Source organism: Lissotriton helveticus, chromosome 6 (assembly GCF_964261635.1).
Source record: "Lissotriton helveticus chromosome 6, aLisHel1.1, whole genome shotgun sequence".
Classification (NCBI taxonomy): domain Eukaryota; kingdom Metazoa; phylum Chordata; class Amphibia; order Caudata; family Salamandridae; genus Lissotriton; species Lissotriton helveticus.
Window position 1 is genome coordinate 375,632,917 of NC_136067.1, and position 22,505 is coordinate 375,655,421.

At 46.4% G+C, this 22,505-nt stretch overlaps 3 long non-coding RNA genes across 3 annotated transcripts in view; 2 read left to right on the forward strand and 1 right to left on the reverse strand.

Annotated features, from left to right (window-relative positions):
- LOC144761376 (uncharacterized) overlaps positions 1–22,505 on the forward strand; it is a 205,572-nt gene that overhangs the window by 158,013 nt on the left and 25,054 nt on the right. The gene's annotated exons all lie outside the window — the stretch shown is intronic.
- Positions 601–1,143, forward strand: LOC144761374 (uncharacterized). Its single transcript, XR_013595692.1, has 2 exons — positions 601–661; positions 929–1,143. It is a non-coding gene; the product is annotated as an uncharacterized LOC144761374 (long non-coding RNA).
- On the reverse strand, positions 1,516–13,493 carry LOC144761375 (uncharacterized). The gene is made up of 3 exons (XR_013595693.1): positions 13,444–13,493; positions 11,273–11,652; positions 1,516–2,506 (listed from the first exon to the last, which is right to left on the reverse strand). It is a non-coding gene; the product is annotated as an uncharacterized LOC144761375 (long non-coding RNA).

Sequence of the window (22,505 nt, forward strand, 5' to 3'; positions counted from 1 at the left end):
AGTGTAAAGCTTTGAGTAGTGGGCTGGCCCGATGGTATTTAGGGAGGCCATGAATCAGACGGGCAGCCTGATTCTGCACCAGCTGCAGACGATGGATCGCGTAAGCTGGGGCCCCATTATATATAGCATTGCCATAATCGATACGGGACAGTACCATGGCCATGACAATGATTTTCAAAGCCGGGAGGGAGAAGAAGCGGGAGACTTTCCTAATTGTTCTTAGGGAGAAGAAGCAAGAAGAGACAACCGAGCCAATGTGTGAGTGGATAGAAAGTTGTGAATCTAAGAAAATCCCTAGGGTTTTAACTTTGGAAACGGGAAGTGGAGGGACACCGAGTGAGGGGGGCCAGAAGGAAGGGGACCATGGACTGCAACCACCTCCGGTCAAGACCAACTCGGTCTTGTCTGGATTGAGTTTGAGTTATGCTAAGCTGGTGGGGGCAACTAAGACGTTTTCAAGGGTTTGGGATTATCTTGCTGATTGTTAGTTTGATGATGTTTTGTTGTATTAAGATGTGTTTTGCTTACAGTGTAAAACATTTATTGTGATGTATAAATACCAACTGTTTTCTTGTGTCTCTGCTCAATAAAAAAAAGAAGAAAAAAAAGCTGATGGTCGGGATTTAAGACAACAACTTAACCACAAATTCTTCACCTTAATGTAAGTATTCAAGAAGGTAACAACCCCAAACTGTTTTTTGTGTGTTACTGTTGTATAATGTGTGTGTATGCTGGTGAGTGTAAGTTAATTTTCCTGAGGTTTGTACAGAGATGGGTAAAACACATTCACAATCTACAGGTACAATGCTACCATCAATACTAGCTTGTATTCGCACTGACATTCATGTGCTTTAGCTGACATAATTTGCAACATTAAGCAACATTATTCCTGGGTTACTGACTCTGTTCTTTGTGTCTCCTTACCAAGGTACTTTATCATGTGAACATAAGAATTGTATCCACCAGACACATTAGGCTGTGACATTCTACAACTTCGAACTTGTGTGGAAATCCATGGCACACACTACCTTCTGACCAGATTTTTTTTTTGTTTAATTTGTGGTTATTTTGATCAAGTGTCATATGACCTTAGTTTGTGTTAATGTGGCAGGTTGTATCTGGAAAATAAACCTGTGTTCCACATTGAGGTGTGCATTGTCTGTTATCACACAACTCCAAACATTTTTATCTACAATAATGGTCCATGATGATTTGGTTTGCTAACAATGATTGTTGATTGAGCTGACAAATTGAGATACTTTTGCATACAATTGACTTCCATTGAATCTGTATCATGTTTAAAGGTTATGTGATAACCTTGTTGTGTCCATCTATAATGCTGTGTCAAGGTACATTTACTCACAAACCCTTAGTTTACTATTTGGCAGTAAGTTGTTACCAATGTTGTTGACACGATCTACTTTGTGATTTTGCAGGTCATTACAATATGTACATTTGGTTTTCTAAGTCACGGCATGAGCAAGTACTTTTGGAAAAAGTATTTTATTTTGGGGAATGAAGGTGGGAGATTTTTTCACACAATGGTGGTGTGATCACAACCAAAAATATGTGAAAGTGCAGACAGTATTTGAAAGTGTTTGCAGATGAAGTCTTCAAAGTAAGTCCACAGTCCCTTTATCCAATGTGGGACATTTCAATGACAGTCAACAAAGTGAATGCTTGGCACACAATGGAGGATATCTGGGGAAGATTGTCACCTCCTGGGGTGATGCATAGCCATCTGTCTTTCAGGAATTCTTCCTCGGATGACACTTTTCACATTTTGAGGGGTAACCCACAGGTGCAGGCTGCAGTCCTGGGGATTCGGCCAGAGTTCACATCCCTCCATGTGGCTTGTGCTGATGGTGATGCACCGGATGTTTTGGGCTCAGAGGGAAGTGTGGACATGTTGTTCGAAATCTGACAGAGTCAGGTGACAATGTCCCATGCACAGCAGTTGTGTCATCAATTTTGCTCATGAACATGTCCAGTTTTTCACTTTGGCCTGCCTGCTGCTGTTGAATAGCAAAATCTCCCTGGCAAACCTCATAGGCGTTGAGGATCCATGAGAGGTTTGGGTGTTCCTCATCAGCAGCACCAGCTGCATGACCGCGCATGTCCCCACAGCCCTTCCCATCACCCCTACCCACCCTAGCAGGACCAGTTGTTATTGGCACAGTCAACACTGAGCCTCCTTCTTTGTTGACAGGGGTGTTTTTGTCTGCCAATTCCAGAGTGCCCTGTGTTGCTGTGCTGTCAGTGGTGGTTCAGGCTGCTGTGTCTGTGAGGGCATGGGTCAGCTGGGTGTTGTCTGCTGTGTTGGGAGTAATAGCTGAGAATCCTACTGTAGCAGACACTGGTGCTGTGTGGTGACCAAAACCTGATGGGCCAGCTTGGTCCTCGCTGTCCGAGGATTTTTGAGAGACATAGACGCTGGAGCGCTCCTGGTCGACCACAATCTGGGACTGGCTGCTCTGGTAAGTTCTTGGGGTGTTCCCAGCTCGCCCTGTGGGTACATAAAAGACACAATCATTGATGTGAATGTCCACTACCCCTCAAATCATACCCATTACATAGGCTACTGCACCTAATGATGAGTTCATGTACATAGATTAGACTCCTTCATCCATAATGCTGGACTATATTTTCGGGGTACAATGTAATTCTGACAAGATGGGGATTAAAGAACATGTCCGGCTACGTGCATAAATGGGCACATTGTGTTTAGTTTACATTACATGTCCAAAGACATTGACTGGTTTGTGACACCCTGTGAATGACGCAGGTGGGTTGTTTTTTTCCAGAACTGTACTTTTACAGTCACATATGTACTCTTTATCTCCCAATGGAGGGATTCTGGAGGGCTGTGTACTGGGCTTAGTGCATGTCTTTAGCAGTCATATAGGTGTGGGTGGCTACACACTCACAGTCTGTTTACTTCCCCAGAAATCTGCTGGAATGGTGTGAGTGAGGTGCTTCTTGTTCTCATCTCATTATACACAAGTGAATGGCTGTGAGGAGCCACATCTGTGACTGCTTAGCTTTGTGAGTACACAGATCATGTATTGTTTACATTTTTCCTATAGTCAGCTGAGATCACAAACTCTGGGGCAGATTTATGTTAACTGGCGCATCCCCAGGGATGCGCCAGTTAACATGCGCCACAGTGCGCCACAGCTCCGCCACCCTTGGTGCGCCGCATTTATGATGCGGCGCACCATGGGGCAAAAACGGCACAGATGCGTGACGCATCTGTGCCGTAAAGGTGACGCATTGCTGGAGTTGCGTCGCAAGCGCGACGCAGCTCCAGCAAGGCTCGGGGGTGCCCCATCTCCACAATGTTGCGTCAAGACCTACGCCTGCTTCAAGCAGGCGCAGGCTTTTGACGCAGCATTGGCCTGAAAGTGACTGAGTGAAATCTTATAGATTTCACTCAGCCACTTTTGCGAGGCGCACCTGCCCCGGAACGTCCACCCTGCGCCGGAACGCCCACAAGCGGCGCAGGGCTTTACAACGTGACGTATCTGCCTAGATGCGTCACGTTGTAAATCGTTCGTAGGGATGCGCCACGTTTACGCCGCCTTGCGTGACGCAACAGCGGCGTAAACGTGGCGCAAGTGCCTCATAAATCTGCCCCTCTGTGTTCTGCCATTTTATGGTAGACTACTTCAATGAACTTATGTTTGATTGATTAAGTTCAATATGTGAAACTTACACTTCTTCTACCACCCAACCCAACCAGGCCACCAGGAAGAGTGTTGTTTAGACAATGCTGATAAGTGTACTTCTAAGATGGTTGTCTCTGGTGGCTTGTGTTTATGGCTCAATGGTAGATTTTCTAGTTGTGATAGGTTCAGACAGCAGTTCCCAGTGTCAGGCATCTTGCTAATACACATCCTCTCACTGTCAGGTAGCCATAGGCCCAGATGATCTGTTTGGTTTGAGTGGGATGAGGAGTGTTTGCACTGACTCCATCTCACCTCAGGCCCTGTACTACACACACCTTCCCACCAAGCCCTAACAGCACACCTGGAACGCTGCTGTCCCTGATAGTGAGTGGAAGTGTACTTCCAAGACGTCTGACAGTGGTGCCTGGTGTCTGAGTCAACCTCTACTCCATCGTGGCCTTGTTGTCCAAACATTAGGCCCCAGTTTCAGTCATTTTGGCAGTACATTTCCAACCACTCTCAGTAAAGCATGGTTCCAGGTAGGTTTTTGGTGCCGAGTGGGAGGAGGAGTGTTTACAATGTCCAGATCTCCCATCAGGCTATGTACTACACAGACTCATTCCACCATTCATATACAGCAGCCCTAGAACTATGCTTTCCTGAGAGTGAGTGGATATTTACTGACAAAGATGGCTGACACTGGTCCCTGGTGTTTGAAGCACAAGGCCCTGTTGGTGGTTGTTTTAAAGGTAGACACCCATGCCCAGCTAAGCTAACTCCTCTGAGACTATGGGTAACTGGCAGTGAGGGGTAGTGTACTTGCAAGGAGTCTAACACTGGTGCCTGGTGCTAAACTTTAATCCAAATCCCACCAAGGTCTTGTGCACCAAACATCACGCAACAGTGTCAGCCATCTTGCTAGTGCACTTCCATTCAGTGTCCGGTAACCATAGGCACAAATGAAGTAGTTGTGCTGTGTGGGTGTAGGAGTGTTTGCTATTACTTCAACTCCCATCAGGTTCTGTCCTACACACCCTCTTCACACCCTTAGAAAACTGACCACATGCCATAATGGTTTGCTGACAGTGGAAATATACTGACAAAATGGCTGACACTGGTACCTGTTGTTTGACTTGACTGCAACACCCAACAAGACCTTCTGCTCCAGACACATGGGGCAGTGTCAGTCACCTTGCTCGTCCACTTCCACTCACTGTGAGGTAGGAATAGGCCCAGAGGAGTTAACAAGGTTGGATGGGAGGAGGAGTATTTGCAATGGCTAGAACTCCCATCAGGCCCTGTCCTATAAACACGTTTCCACCCAGCTCAAACAGGCCAGCATGAACTAAGCTTACTTCACAGTGGCGCAAAATATACCAGCAGGATGTCTGACACTGGTGCCTGTTTGACTTGACTGCAACACATATCAGGGCATTCTGCTCCAGATACCAGTTCCCAGTGTCAGCCATCTTGTCAGCTCATTGCCTCTCACTCACTGTAAGGAAAGCAGAGTCCCAGGTAAGCTATTTGGGCTAGTTAGAAAGGTGTGTGTCTGACAGAGTCTGATGGGAGTTAGTGACATCAAACACTCCTCTTCCCATCCAGCACAACCACTTCATCTGGTAGTGAATGGAAATCTACTAATATGATGGCTGACACTGTTGCATGGTGTATGGAGCACAGGCCCTTGAAGGGAGTTCGACACCAGGCACCAGTGTCAGCCACCTTGCCGGTACACTTCTCATCAGTGTGAGGTAAGCATAGGCAAAGAGGAGTTATCTGGGCTGGGTGGGAGTGGGAGTGTTTGCTGTCACTACAACTCCCATCAGGCCTGGGCCCACACACACCAGAATAGTGGTTTTCGGAAAATGATGTCTTACACTGGTGCCTAGTATTTTAGTTGACCACAACTCCCATCATGGCCTTATGGCCCAAACACCAGTCCCCAGTGTCAGCCATCTTGCCAGTACATTCGCAATAACCATGAGGGACAGCATAGTCACAGGTGTTGTGTTTGAGCTGGGTGGGAAGAGTGTGTAGAACGGCGCCTGCTGGAAGATGTAGTCAGGGCTGACACTCTTCCTCCCACACAGCCCAAACAGCTCACCAGGGGCGGTGATTACCTGATAGTGAGTAGAAATGTACTGACAACATGGCTGACAATGCTGCCTGTTGTTTGACTTGACTACAACACACATCAGGGCCTTCTGCTCCAGACACCAGTTTCCCATGTCAGCCATCTTGCCAGAACATCCCCATTGACTGTCAGGGAAACACAGTTCCCGGTGGGCTTGTTGTGCTGTGCGGGAAGAAGTGTGTTTGCAGTGACTATGACTCACATCATGCCCTGTCCTTCACACACCTTTCAAGCCAGCCCAAACAGCACACCCTGAACTATGCTGTCCCCAGGGTCTTTTGTAGGTTGAGAAGGGGCGGCCGCAAGGCCCCCCTCAATTTAATTTTCAGTATGGCACTGAAGAATGGGGTCTTTAGGACCTCTGCAAGATAAAAGAGTGTAGCCATGTGCCCATCCACTTCATTTATTAATTTGGGCCCAGGGATGGGGTCCCCGGAGCCAGAAAGTTCAGGGAGGAAGGCCACGTGCTCCAGCCAATCAGTTTATACATTGGACCACAGGGTATATCCTCAGGTTTGAAACCGGCTCAGGAAATGGGGGTCATGCATCCCCTTCCCTTAAATAATATACCTGAACCCAGGGAATGCGGTCCCCAGGGCACAGAATGGACTGGGGGACATGCTCACACGCCCTCCCCATATACTTAAAAAATGGCAGATGCCATTCCTTTTGTGTTTTTGCTGCAACCCTGCAGTAGTTCTTTGGCATCGCAGCAAAAACCGTTGATTTAATATTTTTATTTTGGCCCGGGCGGGGGGTGGGGTCCCTCTTCATTTGTGATCTCAGGACAGGGGATTATGCTCCTGCGTCCTGTAATGGCAGAAAGCAACATTTTTCTCATGTTGCTGGCAGCCAATGAGAGTGCTCACTCCCATGGTATTCTGACTCCTGTGAGAACTAATAGGCCCAAGGAAAAAAAATCTCTATGGGACAATCAGAACTTTTTATTTTTGAATTGGCGCTCCCTCAAGACTCCTGCTGGAGTCCCTTGAACCCAACCGTTCGGGCATACAAATATTTCTGTACGTTCATTGTTCAAAAACGACGGAACGGATTCACACCAAATTACAACACGTATTTCCAATGCAATAGGTCTCGGATTTGTGAGAGTTCAAGCTATTGGCATGATAATGCCCTTTATTCATCTGTTTTGATAATTAACACATAAATAAAAGGCATTGTCGTTTACACAGCAGCGGCCCATGCAGGTTAGAGCAGTGAGGTGGTGGGGCTGGTTTGGGGGGGGGGACTCAACAGATGACAGCGAGGATAAATTAAATAAATAAATAAATAATTTTCCCCCATCTTCATCTCAGGAAATCCCCCCGACCCGGCCCCACCCCTCTTACCTGTACAGACCGCGGCTGCGTTTACTGTGCCAATAGCTCAAAGTCTTATAAATGCAAGACCTATTTCACTTCAAAGAAAGAGCCACCATTGTCCTCGGCTGCTTGGAAACTGAATGTTGCAGGAAAGCATGTTGTACCTGCAGTAGGGGAAACTCATTCAATCAATCAATCAGGGGTTTATAAAGCACACTACTGACCTGTGAGGGTCTCAAAGCACTGGGTGAAGGGAGTACAGGCAGCTCTGTGGTCATCCGAAGAGCCAGGTCTTGAGATCTTTTCTGAAAAGGAGGTGTCGGGCTTCATCTGATGCGGAGGGGGAGTTAGTTCCAGGTTTTGGCCGTGATATAGGAGAAGGATCTGCCACCCTTTTTGGCCCTGTGGATGCAGGGGACAGTGGCTAGGGCTAGGTCGGCGGGATTTCTTTTGAGGGCGTGGAAGGAGATTCTTTCATTGAGGTATTGGGGTCCGATGTTCTAGAGGGCTTTGTAGGCATGTGTGAGTAGTTATACGGTTATTACTATTTGGACTGGGAGCCAGTGGAGGTCGCAGAGGTGCTAGGTGATATGGTCATGTCGTGGGATGCTGAGGATGAGTCAGGCAGCGGCATTCTGGATGGTCTGGAGTTTGCAGAGGAGTGTTATGTTGATTCTGACATAGAGCGCGTTTCCATAGTCCAGTCTGCTTTTGATGAGTGTGTGGGTGACAGTCTTCCTGGAGTTGGGGATCCATCCGAAGGTCTTGCGGAGTATGCAGAGTTTGCCAAGGGTTTTGAAGCATGTGAAGGACACGCGCTGAACTGGCGGGTCATGGCGAGTGATGAGTCGAGTATGATGCTGAGGTTGCAGACATGGTCTGTAGGGGTGGGAGGGTTTCCGAGGGTGGGGTTGGACCCGAGGATGAGGAGTTTTGTTTTCTCTGAGTTGAGTTTCAGGTAACTGCTCATCCAGAATGAAACATCCTTCATTCCTTCTTGGAAACTGTGCCAAGTGAAGGCGGGTTCCTTGGTGAGGAAGTGGATAAACTGGGTGTCATTGGTGCATGAGACTGATGATGTTTGCTAGTGGAGCCATGTAGATGTTGAAGAGCGTGGGGCTGAGGGATGATCCTTAGGGTACTCGACATCTGATCTCTGTGGGTTCAGAAAGAAAGGGTGTGTTCGGAAAGAAAGAAAAGAACGAATCTAGTCTGGCGGCTAGTGTGCAGTGGGAAACAGTATTGAAGGCTGCTGAGAGGTCAATTAGGATGAAGGCTGCAGTGTAGCCTTGATCGAGGAGGGTGCAGATGTAGACAGTGGTGGTAATGAGGGTTGTCTTTGTGCTGTTGTTGCTGCAGAATCCATATTGAGAGGAGTCGAGGAAGTTGTTGGTTTCTATGAAGTGCGTTAGCTGGGTGTCGACGACTTTCCCGATGACTTTGGTGGTGAAGGGGAGAAGAGAGATGAGCCTGTAGTTCTTGAGGTCTGTCGGGTCTGCAGAGGGCTTCTTGAGGAGGGGTTTGACGTCGGCGCATTTCCAGTCATCGGGGAAAGTGGCTGTTTTGAGAGCACAGTTTATTGTCCGTCATAGTTCGGGTGCGAAGGCGATGCCTGTGGAAGATGTGCGGTGGGCAGGGGTCGGTGGGTGCTCCAGAGTGGATGCTTTTCATAGTCTTTGCGGTGTTTTCTGTGATGACCAGGGTCTAGGTGAGGAGGTTCAGCTGGGAGGCGTGGCTGTTGAGGGTTGTTAGGTCGGTACTGTGGTCTTGGTCTTTGAAGTTGTCATAGAGTGTCCTGATCTTGTGGTGGAAGAAGGCGCTTAGGGCTAGATGTAGGTAATTGCAATTTACCGACTCTAAAATACCGCATTTTACCGATTCGGTATTTCAGAATCGGTAAATGCAATGTAGGTAAAAATTCTGTATTTGTTACCGATTCGGTAAAATTCGGAATCTGCCAATCGGTATTTATCGAATCGGTATTTCCCATTCGTTCCTATGGGTTTAAAAGGCCCATAGGAATGAATGGGAAATACTGATTCAGTAAATACCGAATCGGTACCGATTCGGTAAATACCGAATCGGAAAGCAAATAAAAGTGAAACTTAAGTAGGCAGCCAATCAGGTGCTACCACCCTCCCCCTCCCTACCAGGAAGTGGCTACACAGGCAGCTGCAAGTAATTAGAAACTTCTGGAGAGGCTGTGAGAGCTGAGCTGAGCCACAGGAAACCCGTTGTGCTTTAAAACTTTGAAAATGGCAAGCACCAGTGAAAAGGCACAGCCAGAGAGGAAGAGGAAAATTTAATTTAGCACCATGGAGCTGCAGGTCCTCGTGGAGGAGGTGGTGAAGGAACACCAGAAATTGTTTGGCAAGCTGTCCCTGACTGTGGCTGAATTTGCCAAAAGGAAGATTTGGCTGGAAATACAAGCAAAGGCGAATGCTGTAGGAGTGACTCCAAGGGACATAGATGACCTGAAAAAGAGGTGGTATGACCTGAGGAGCCAGACAATTCAGAGCTCCACAAAGAGGCAAACAAAACTGGAGGAGGGAAGAACCGTGCACCCCCCCTGACGGAGCTTGAGGAGCAGGTGGGGTCCACCATTGAGCCAGAGAGCGTCTGTGGACTGGGAGATGCAGACAGCTCAGCCAGAGTTGCCAACTGAAAAGGTAAGACGCATGTACATCAATCACCCCCACCCCATCACCTTCCCTTTTCCCTATGTGGCAAAGTTAACCCCAGTCCAGGAGAGGTAGCACTATACAGGAGCAATGTATTATGGGACATGTAGTCATTAAATGAAACACCATGTCATACAGCACAGCAAGCAACAAGTTAGGCTATTCATATTAGACATAATCAAGCGCAGGCAACATGTACAGTCTTTCAGTGAGAATTATTTAATTGCAGATGCTGTGAGGCAGGAGCACAGAGCTAATGTACGCTTATATGTCCACAGGCGAGACATCTCGCAGGCGTACCAGGGAGAAGGAAGGTACGGCACCAGAGAGGGATGACAGCCAGGAAGCAACCACAAGTGCAGAGAATGTCACAGAGGACACAGGTGCACCAACAACCCAGCCACCATCCCAAGACCGTGAAATGTCTCCACATCTGCAGGCGTCCCCAGAACGTTCAGGATCCCCTCTGCCACTGTCCTCACCTGAACTGCCTGCGTCACTGACTCTGACAACACCTACATCACAAAAGAGCAAGAGGCATGTAGGTGCCCCACTAGTCCAAATGGAGTCATCAGCAGGTGACATGGAGGGGGATGACACTCAAACCTTGGCTGGGGAAGGAAGCATTGCCACACAGCAGTCCAGTGCAGAGGGTGCCCGTACAGGTACCAGATGCCGCAGGCACAGAGATAGCAGTGTTGCAGCACAAGTGGAGGGTCCCAGTGTCTTCCGTGGGCTGGAGGGTAGCATGGTCAAGATTCAAAGGATGCAGGGGAAGGCCATCCAGTGGTGTGCAACGCCAGATGATGACCCTGAACACAAATGTGGAAGACATAGCGAAGGGCATCAGAGAACTGGTTGATGTGAACAAGGAGATGGCTGCAGGGATGCAGGACATGACACAATCAGTGCAGCTTCTGTGCAGTAAACTGGACCAGGACATGTCAGCAAGGCACAAGGAGAGGCAGCATGCGCAGCAACAAAGTAAGGCAATGAACCGTCTGGCCACAGCCACTTCCCTGCTATGCAGACTATGCATCAACATGCAAGAGGGACTCACACACAACAGCAATGTCTAGGGGCATTGCTAGGGTGACCAGTGCTGTAGAGGTGCTGATTATTGCACAGACAGCACAAACTGCAGCACTGGATGTACTGGAAAGTGAGGAAAGCACCAGTAGGAGCAGCATGACAAGCCCCCTTGTTGTTGAGACACGGAGGAGCAGCAGGTGCCATGGTGAGCCAACAGCCCAAACACCCAGTGAAGAGAGCCAGCCACTTACACCTAGCACTGGTAGGCGTGTGCGTAAATGACTTGTACAGTAAATGGGGAAGTGACCCAGGACTCCCATTATTGAATGGATTACATTTGTGTTGCACATTTGTGCTTTTGAGTACCTGTGTAGTGCCAAATATTAAACTATGTTGGGTGCATACTTCACCTGTCGGTGTCTCTTTACTTACTTAAAAGTAGTTGCGTGTGATCTCTGCCCGTCTGTGTCTGCCATCTGTTGGTGTCACAACTCCTGCTGTGTTGGGTTCAGGCAGTGCATGTTCATCATCATGGTCCTCATAGTCGCTCAATTCGACCTCGGTGCCCTTCTTAGTAGCAAGGTTGTGCAACATTGCACAAGTTGCAATCATCTTACAGCAGATGATTGGTGAGTACTGCCGTGCCCCTCCACTTTTGTGGAGGCAGCGGAACCTGCTATTTAACAGCCCAAAGGTGCGCTCCACAATGTTCCTTGTAGATTTGTGTTCCACATTGTATCGTCTCTGGCTGGGGGTTGCAGGGTTGAGGTAGGGTGTCAGGATGAAAGAGCGGACGGCATATGTACTATCCCCTATTTGTAAATGAGAAAGCCATTACTCACATGCACACATACACATACATCTGCAATATCTATCAAGGGAGTGTCACATAGTGTTTTACCTAACAGGTATCCTTCACCAAATTCCCCCGCTGTCTCGTGTGTGTAGATCCCACTGTTCTGAAAGATGTAGGAGTCGTGGGTACTTCCTGGGAACTTGGCCACTATGTCCGTGATAATGTACTTGGCATCACAGATTACCTGTACATTGATTGTGTGGGTTGACTTCCTGTTTCTGTAAATGTACTCTGTGGCAGCAGGTGGGCATATTGGGATGTAGGTGCCATCAATACAGCCGTTGACGTGTGAGAAATATGCAATTTGATAAGTCAGTCTTGGTCTTGAGCAGTTCCGCGTGAGTTTCAGGGAAGCTGATGTAATGATGCATTCTCTGCCTCATGGCCTCTAGGAACTTCCTGAAGAAACGGGACAGGCAGCTCTGGGACACCCCACCTACCGCAGCAATAACACTCTGCTAACTTCCAGATGCAAGCAGGTGTAGGCTACAGAGCACCTGCACATGGGGTGGGATGGCGTGCACCCTTGGGGTTGGGTGCTCCAACAGTGAGTGCAGGTCCCTGATCAAGTCCAGGATGGTGTGGGGGTGTAGCCTGTACCTTTGCAATATCTCTGGCTCAGTTAGTTGAAATAGCGTTATCCTCTGCCTGTAGACTTGCTCCTCCCTGCTCCAGACCCTCTCTCCTGCTGCCTGTAGCCGTAGCCGCCTTGCTATCATGTAGAATGCCGCCATTGTGGTCACACTGTTGCATTTTGGGCCCTTTTTTATAGCCTGCACCTGGTTACCACCTGCTTCCAATCCATGGTAAATACCGACTCTTAAATACCGAATCTCATGAAATTCGGTATTTGAGAAACATTTCAAAAATAATTTTTTTGCATTTCTTATTTACCGATTCAGTAAAATTACCAAATTGGTAAAATTACTGAATCTGTAAAATTACCGACTCGTATTTATCGAATCGGTATTTTTGGTGACCCTACATCTCAATATCCAAATACCAGTCGGTAACGGCCTAAATTCGGTATTTTGGGCCATTACCGACCGGTATTTGCCTACCTACATCTGGCCCTTAGTTTGTTGAAGAGGTCTTGGGAGGGAGGGGCGTCAGTAGTTTCGCTGTAGGGTCTGGTTAATTCTTGTATGATGGCAAAGAGTTCCATGGAGTTGTGGGTGTTGGAGAGGATTCTGTCCTGAATTAAATATCTTAGTTTTTTAAATTTTGTTTATTGAATATTTTGTGAAAACATAAGAAATCCACTGTCTATGCAAGATCAAACAATACATACAGCGAGTACACTTCATTACAAATTTGTGGACTCGTACTAACAAAGGAGGGCAGGGGAAGGGGAATGGAAAGGAAAAGTAATAAGGAAGAGTAGGAGAGGGGAGGGAGGTGAAGAAAAGGAAAGGGAAACGCAAAAAGGGGAACAGCAGCCCCAACAATGGGGACAACTAAGTACAGCAGTTAACATACATGCATTTGCTAACTAAGCATTTTGTCGGTTACAGCATTTTAGTAGAGAAAATCGACAATAGGTGTAATGGCCGATTCATGAATTCGATGACTTAAAACACAGAAGGGAGCACATTAATACCGGTAGGTTACATCATGACTACACCTGGGGGTAGCAGGCATGGTGCCTCTACTCGTATTTCCACACCGTTTAAAAAAAACTCTGTGGAAATACGCTACACTTACTCCCCCTCCCAAAGTCTTTAAAAATGTAAAAGAAGCCACTTACCTGTTGTCTGCCGCCTCCCCTGCCTGGCCACTCTCCGTCCTGCTCCTCGTGTCCTTCTGTAATAAAAAAAACTACGTTGTATGTCTGACGTGCGTTACATTTTTAAAAGCTTTGGGAGGGGGGAGGGAGCGGCTAACTCCACTTCGCCACAAAGGCAGAGTTTTGGCCTACTCCGAGTTCGCCACGGTACGCGGAGTAGGCAAATCTCCGCAAACTCCACTGGCGGACCAGAGTTACCCGCCCAGGGTTAATCATGACAAAGTGGTACCCAGGTCCAACAAGAGCACCTCCCTAGTGGAGTCCTAGGGTTCGGTTGTATGAGCATCTGATGAATTTTGAGACCTAATCTAGTCCTGAAAGGGGCCCCAAATATCCCGGGATATAGAGGCAGCTGGCATCAGTTCCTAGAATGCATTGAGCTGTTCTTGGCAGTAAGTCTCATGCGTAACTCAAGATTTAGTCTTCAGAGCCCCCGCCCTGCCACAGGTCATGGCCACCCGCCTCTTCGCCGACAACAGTAGCATCGCAAGCAGATGCCTAGATTACTTAGCAGTGTCTTTCGTGTACCCTCAGATTCCCAGGGGTGGTGATGGCCCCATCCTCAACTCTAATATCCCATTAATTGAGCTGAAAATTTCCACCCAGTATTGTGCTACCTCAGGACAGTTCCAAGCCATATGCAGGAAGGAGGCCTGGGGCGAGCCACACCTCCAGCACCTGTCGTCTTGGCGTAGGCCCATCATGAAAAACTAAGTTGGCGTTGACCCAAAACAGTCACCTGGGTTACTGAAAACCACTTGCTATGCCTTCCCAAGTAATGAAGAGTCGGTCAGACAGTAGATAATATAAACAAGCATTTATTAGTAATACTCTGCAGAGGAGTCCAATCTGACCTGCACCCTTAGATGTCTGTCATAACTATTATTCCAGGAAGCCCCCAACCACGCCACAGTGGAAAGTTACCGGCTTAGGCCGAGCGTGAACAAAGGAGGCACAGAAGGATGGGCTCCCACTTGCTAGATGGGCACACACTAGCACAGTTTCAAGGTTGCTATGCTGGGTCACACCGTCTCTTAATGTGGGAGCAGAGCTACATACCTGAATAGGTATGCAAAGGCAGAATGGCCTATTCGTTAGTGAATCAGAAGGCAACCTCGAACAGAAGAGAAAATAATAACTAAATACAGTGTTCGGCTGAGGCAAGCAAAATGAATAACAGGGCCTAGTTCAGACACAGCTTAATGGGGATTGCGAAATACAAAATGGAGTCACACTCGCTAACTGAAACTAGCGCATTACAAGGATAACTCAGTGGGTTGCATAACGTGAATACAAATTAGATCTAATTTAGCTGCACACTGCTAACCTACTATGGCACAAAACAAGTATATAATGAGAATGGGGTTTTTCAAATCTAACATTCTGTAATCTCTACGTAAGAATTTGAAGTGAATTAGCCAAAGTTTGTGGTTTGGGGATAGCATCTCTAGCTGACCGTAGCAGAACATCCATTGTTCCTCAGTAAGAGGCGTGGGTAGCTCTTCATTCCAAACCTCCAGAGACTTGGGATGAGCAATCGGACATTTAAGTTGCGTTGAGTTAGAAAGTCTTGTAATTAGCTTATGCTTGAATGTATTTTTAAACACTTGTTCTAAGGCTGTTCAGCCGGATGGTGGGGAAGGGAAGGAGCTATGAAGGGAAGGAGCTATGCAATTTGCGACAGTTGGCCCTGACACTATAATATAGGAATAGATCAGAAAATGCTCTGCATTGTTCCCTGTCGCTACCGGAGGGGAGACAAATGTATCCTCTGGGTAAAGATCTCTAAAGGTCTTCCAGCCTAACCTATATGAGCGTACAGTTTCGCCACGGTCAGCCATTGCTGGTAACTGGGGGTTTGTGCAAGAGGGGAGGAGGGGGCATATAACAGCTCCTGTTTTGCCCTCGATCTCAGAATGTCCCAGACCCACTTTAGTGTCTCAGAAGCATCTATTTAGTTTCTGGGTCTTTTAAATTTAGAAAAGACTGTGACGTTTAGTGGAACGGGCGCTGTTCTATCCAGTTTGATAGCTATATGTGGCTTGAATGGGTTGGGGAATAGCCAATGATTTAGGAACTGGGCTTGTGCGCAGTAAGCGCTTAAGGGAATGTCGAGTGCTCCCAGCCCCCCTTGACTCAGAGGTAGGTAGAGTAAGAAGTTCCCAAAAAATACGTGCCTGTTTCCCTGCCCACACCAGTAGTAACATCAAGGATCACATTGTTTTAAAAAAACACTAGTGTAAGGTGTATTTTGAGATTGACATATAAGTATACACATTTTGGGAGCACAATCATCTTTGCAATAGCTATTCTTCCCACTAAGGATAGAGGCAGCCATGACCAGGTTTGAATTTTTCCTTCACACCAGCTAACCGCACACCCAAGATTCATATCCCAAAGTTCTTGCATGTCACAACTTTACCAGATCCCCAGGTATTTAACTGGACCGTCTGCCCACTTGAGTGGATAGTCCAAGGCAAATGGGGTGGTACATTCCGTCAAAAGGAAAATCGTGGATGTGGTCCAATTAATCTGAAACTCAGATAGCCCGCCAAATCTGGTTATCTCACGGAGTGTGGGGGAAGTATTCTCCACCGGATTGCTAATATAGAGCGTGATGTCATCCGCATATAGGGAGATTAACAGGAATCCTGTGGTAAACCCCACCCCTCTATTAGCATGGTGTTGTTGGATCTGGGCAGCCAAAGGTTCCATGGCTATAGCAAAGAGGAGTGGGTATAGAGGACACCCTTGATTCGGGCCCCTGGTGATAGGAAAGCTTTCTGAGTCTCTGGATTTAAGTAGTGAAGTAGTGCAAAGAAGTGTTTCAGATTGTGAGCCGTCAATTTGCCCGGGATAAAACCAGACTGATCCGGCCTCGCTATCTGGGGAAGTAGTTGGGGCAGTCTTTGGGCCACTAGTTTAGCGTAAATTTTATTGTCTAAGTTAATAAGAGATAGCAGGCGGTAAGAGCCACAGCTAGCGGGACCTTTATCAGGCTTTTAGCAACGCCAAAATTACTGCTTCCCGCATCGAGGGTGGAAGACAAACCATTTTGAGCAACTCTTTATATACTTTCCAACAATTGTGGGGCTAATAACGTGCTATAGGTTTTATAAAATGAAGTGGTCAGACCATCCAAGCCTGCGGCTTTGTCGTTAGGGAGGCTATTATTGACCCGAATTATATCTTTTACTGTGTAAGGCTCATCTAGATATTCTCTGTGCTCTCTACTTAACCATAATATTTCAAGAGATTCTAGATATGTATGCAGTCCAACTTCCTCGGCCACAAGCATGCTGTCTATCTCCGTCTAAGAGCCAACAAATACTGCAAAACCCATGAATCATAATCTGCTGTACTACAACCCTAACCCCCCACCCACACCAACCCCCCGATGAGGTTAAGCATTAGCATCCCACCCCACCCCAAACTGCAAACAGCCTCCCAACATAGGCTAGGAAAAAAGGTCTAGGAGAGCTCCCTGGAGTTGAGGCGTCTCCAGCATACTCCCTGGTCCAAGACCAGGTGTCTGAGAGTCTTGATGAGAGAACGATTACCTGTATTCATTGCCCTGTTTATGAAACTGTGTCGGTTTAACAGCGGAGTGAGCATACAATTAACAGTGCCTAGAACAGAATATCCAGACAATCCTCCACACTCCTTACCATCACACGAATTGGTTCAATCCTTGTGGTCCCGCAAAAATGTCAGTCATTATCACAGAGAGTTGCTTCCGACCTTCCGGGAGTGTTCAGTGGGTGTTTAATCCCAGTAACATGTTTGGCATACTTCAGTGCTGATATTTGTATATCTGGACAGTTGGGACTAAGATACTCCAATAAAAGTCTTGTGGGAGCACTAATTTAAAAATAGAGAGTTCTGATTTGCAAAGAGAGATTTTTTCCCCAGGGCTAATTAGTTCCCACAGGAGTCAGATTTGTGCAGGAGTAAGCACTCTGATCGGCTGCCAGCAACATGAGAAAAATTTTGCTGTTAGCTATTTCAGAACTCGAGGACATAGTTCCCTGTCCTGAAGTTAATAAAAGCGGGAGCCCCCAGTGCCAAATTGTAAAAAAGAAAATCTGTGTTTTTGCCGAGATTCTCACAGAATTCCTGCACAATAGAAATGGCATCTACTCTTTTTTTAAGTATATGGGGAGGAGCTTTCATGGTAGCCTGTGTGCCTAACGAGAACACAGACTCCCATTGGAAAAAGGGGTGGTTGGAGAAAACCTTGCAACCTGTGGCTGGCACCCCATGGTGCCTGCCACACTTTGCTTGGTTGGGAAGGGGTTCCCTTGGGTACCCCCACGGGCCCCATCTGGAGGCCCACGGGTGAATAGGGGCCTGCTATGGGCCTACCGAAGGCCAATTCCCAGAGCTGTTTCATCATGGTCAGGCCAATTTGGAACGGCTGTTCAAATCGTTCATCGTACTCGTTCGCTCAGAAACCGAATTCATTGAGGTGTACGACTCGGCTCCGGAAGGCTTGACCGGTTCAAATACTTTTTGGAACTGATTCGGACATCCCGTATGGTTTCCAGGCATCGCACAGGGTACGATTTGGTCACAAAAAAGGGATTCTAATCGGATTCTGGCTTGCCGACTCCGATTTGGAGCCCTTCCTATCGAGATCTGAATCTGGACCTAAGTCTGCTCCTAGCCATGGATATTTAGGAAATGTGTATACAGCTATTCAAAAAAAGACAAGTTCCTCAAGCTACTCAACATAGGTTTCAAAATGAATGCCTTATTACAGATAGCTTTTACTGAGTCAAACCCCTCAAAGTCACCAAACCTACATTGAGAAATAAAGTTGATATGAGTAGAAAAGTAGGTACAGTAAACAGTGTTTACTCTATGAAGAGAGTTTATTCTGTACCACACCGTTTGCAGACAGTAAAACTCTCATGAGGAATACATCATAGTATTAAAAAAGTATCTATTTTGAACAGTGTAGACTCCATGCAACACTTGTCACAAAATACACTTTTCATTTAAAATAACCACTGTCCGAAGGTAATAAATATCATACTAGCTGCAGGTTTCACACTGTGGTGAATACTTTACATATAGGCCATCTTTTGAAGCTAAATAAGCTCATGTACATGGGTTAATACCTGGTGCACACAGTCTTCTATTCTATGTAGAAATGATCATGCTACAACATTCTGTCTAATAACTCTGGGCTGCTTACAATACCTAGTATCTTCTACGTGGAATCTTTGCTTTGTTCGAAACCTTTTCTGCAGAACCAAACAACTTGTGTGGAACAAACTGGACACGGCATCAACTGTCATCTGCACACAGTTACTGTTCAATAAAAATATTTTTATTGTGGTCAATACCTCTAAACATCTATGATGCATTAGACGTACTACCTGGACACAGACTGTAGGAAATGGGGTAGAAAAGTATTATTGTAGTTACCTGCCACTATGTAAACTATAAAATAAACTAACACATGCATTAGATGATGTCTTCAGTGATACCATCAATGATGTCATCAGTGATGTCATAAATGATGTCATAGAACATATCAAGAGGGATGTTATATGTGAGGTCATAAGCAGTGGATGGTGGAGGCATAAGTTACACTAAGCACAGCTAATTCGAACTGGTGAATTTCCGTGTTTTTTTTTAGTTCATAACATTAATGCTGTCACTGTGTAACATACCTGTACTTATTACTATGGCCATATGCATTTTCCAGTTAACAATATATCGGCGCAGGATTTATTTATTGCCCTTTATTTATTGAAGATTTAACAATATTGTGTTATAGAGAAAATCAGAAGCGCCTCAGGAAGCCTACATTAGAAGGCTACAGAAGGATACAACAGTGGTCAAAATGAAGTATCCCGGATGTTGCGGCTGAAAGTTCATACAAATGGTCACAATTGCACAAGGTATCAGAGTCCAAACCACTGTAGACAAAAAATAACTGCAAACCTCTCTGTTTAAGGGGTGCCTGCTTCATTAGTGATACCCTCCTGGTAGATGAAAAGTGGTACTGCAGGGGGGTGATAGGAAAGTGAGAGGGAGAGAGTGAGAGGGTGTGGCATGAGGTAAGTGTCTTGAAGTTCCAGCAGAGGTATGTGTATTGCCCGATATCGATCAGGCCTCCCTTTGCATACGGGACCCCATGATCTGCTCCCTATCATGGCTCATTGTACCTCATACCAGGTAAGGGTTTCATGTGAGAGATGTTAGGATACCTGTCATGAAGGAGCCCTAAATGGCTTTAAAATTGTGTTCTTGATCATTCATCCTATTTGTGAGTTTCTCATATCCTGCAATGCGAACCAGGTCTAGGAGCCATTCAGTTAGTGACTGGATGGTGGTCTGTTGCAAGTGGTGGAATATGCAGAGTTTGTCCTTTGCAAATGAGGTGTCAAAACATCTGTGGTCTTGTGAAGTCCTGTTGGCTGATCTGAGAAGTGGTGGATGATGGCAAGGTGAGGTGAGAGAGTATTCTGGATGGCGTTATCCCATTGTAGTTGATCATCCCAAATTAGTGTCCAGCAGGGTAAAATAAATGGACATGTTCACAGGATGTGGTGCATGTCACAGCAAGCAGCATAACACCACCAGTAAATGTCAAGGGGTAAAGAGTTTCCAGGTGTACCAGTACCAGTCTTTTAGGATTTTAAAGAAAATTAATTTCAGCGAGGATACCCTAGGGGGCCTGTCATGATCAAGTAGAAGCAATGTTGAGTCTTTTGATGAGTATGTCTTTCTCAGACGAGGCTGCCAGTAAAGTGGAGAGGGATGGGAGAAAATAGTAATCTTCACTATGATCCACATAAATTATACAGCCATACATCCACAGTTTCTCCATCCGCTCTATCAGGTTGCTTCAGCGTGGAGCGAGATTTATCTCTGTCTCTGTTCTTTTGGGTGCCTCCACCACTTTATGGAGCTCTGCTCTGTCCCATTGCCTTCTGGAGGTCCCACCCAATTGAATGTCCTGGGGTTGATATCAAGGGTTTGTTCTAAGTAGGGAGCAAGTTGCATTAGTTGGTGCTGTCTTTAGTGGATGATGAAGCCATGTCCATGGGGAACTCCTCTAGAGAATCCAAAGATGCTTCGCTGGGGTCTGAGAATTTCTGGTTCCACCCATAAAATGTTACATTGTCTCTAGATTGGTTCAGCAGTCCATATTTTGGATCTTGATATCTTATCCCAAGGCGGTGCTCTAGGAACCTCCTTTGCTGGGCATTAGTTGTCGCTGAGTAGTAGTTGTGAATGGTCCTGGTTTCGCTGCTGGGGAAGGCTCTGGTGAGTATCTGCCTGCAAGTAGAAATGCTGATGTATGCTTGTGGCGCAATGCACAGGTGATGATTGGGCGGGCGCTGTTTGTGTTAGAGGCACTGCCGGATTGTACTCGGTGGAGGAGTTCTGGGATCATGGATGTTAGATAAGTGATCTTATCTGATTTTTCTGTGCTCTTTTGAACCCCATAAATCCAAAAGGTATCTCTTCTCACTCTGTCCTCCAAGTCAGGCACTTTCCTGTATAGAAACCGAATGTCTCATATCCAGTATGCCAAGTGGTTGAGCTGGGCTTTGATGACGTACAGCCAGTTATCCACCCCATCCAGTCACAGGTAGATCGTCAACATATCCTGCCGGATTGACTTGACCTCTGATGTGAGATAGGACATGTTGGTGTCCATCACTGAGGGTGGACCTGATGGATGAGATTTCTGTAGGAAGCTCCTCCCTGTCATGTTCAGCTGATACTGGTATTGCTGAAGTGGTCACATGGGAACTTCTAACCACTTCCAATGAGAGCCTGTTGCCGACAGGTCGACAAGTTGGTGGTACAGATGCCAGTAGGTTCTGGCTCACTGGAATCAGGAAAGAGGGGTAGATGGGCCTCTTCTGGTGCCCATCAAAAGGCCACTGTATGAGCGAGCGAGAGGGGTATTGGTTGGGCATAGCCTCCACAGGCGAGGGCAACCTCAACTTTGCTATCATGTGCCCACAGCATCTAAAAATGCTGGTAAATGGAGGCTGATAGAATTGAAGGGCCCTCCCTCTCCGTATGTTTAATTAAGGAAAAGAATATTAAAAAAGATGTCTAGGGAAGGAGGAAAGATAAAGAGGTACAGTTAGGGGATCAAGCATAAGACAAGTATTTAAACAAAGTCTTTGTAAAAGCAAAATAAATGGGAACAGCAAGAAAACTAAGAACTTTAGAATAGTTAGAAAAATAAAGAAGAGAGGAAAAAAGATTCAGGCAGGAACATATATATATATATTATTTTTTTTTAACACACGTTATTCCTTCTGGACTTCCTCGGACCCATGGAGCTTGGCGTGCACACCGTCGGAGAAAACCGGTAATCCTAATGCGTCGCTGCTTCCAAAGTACGCGCGCTCTCAGGAAATACAGAATCTGTCGATTAGTGGTATAAACTGCTGTTTATTGCACACAACGCGTTTCACCAAAAGGTACGTGATCAAGCCTTTTGGCGAAACGTGTTGTGTGCAATAAACAGCAGTTTATACCATTAATCCACGGATTCTGTATTTCCTGAGAGCGTACATAATTTGGAAGCAGCGACGCATATATATATATATATATATTTATTTTTTTTTCCACTGAAAAAACATAGGTTTCAGGGATGTTATAGTTAATTGGACATTTCACCCGTACAAAACCAGAGAAATTTGGCCGTTATAGTTAGTAGAGCGAACTATAACTTGTGCCCGCAATGTACTGCTTATGACGTCACATATTACACAACTCATGTCAGTGACATCACTGATGACATCTCAAATGACATCACTGATGACATCACTAATGACATCATCCAGTGTTGCGGGGATTCTGTGTAGGCACAGAAGTGTGCGCAGGAAACCAGGACCTCAGTGACTTGTGATGTACCAGAAACTCACCTCAGTACCCAGTACCCCTATCTGAAAAGCATCAGTGTCTCATTTGGTCTCTGTCCTATAGCAAAGCTACCAATGATTAGACACCCCAGAACATGCGACTTAGGGTACTCTCAC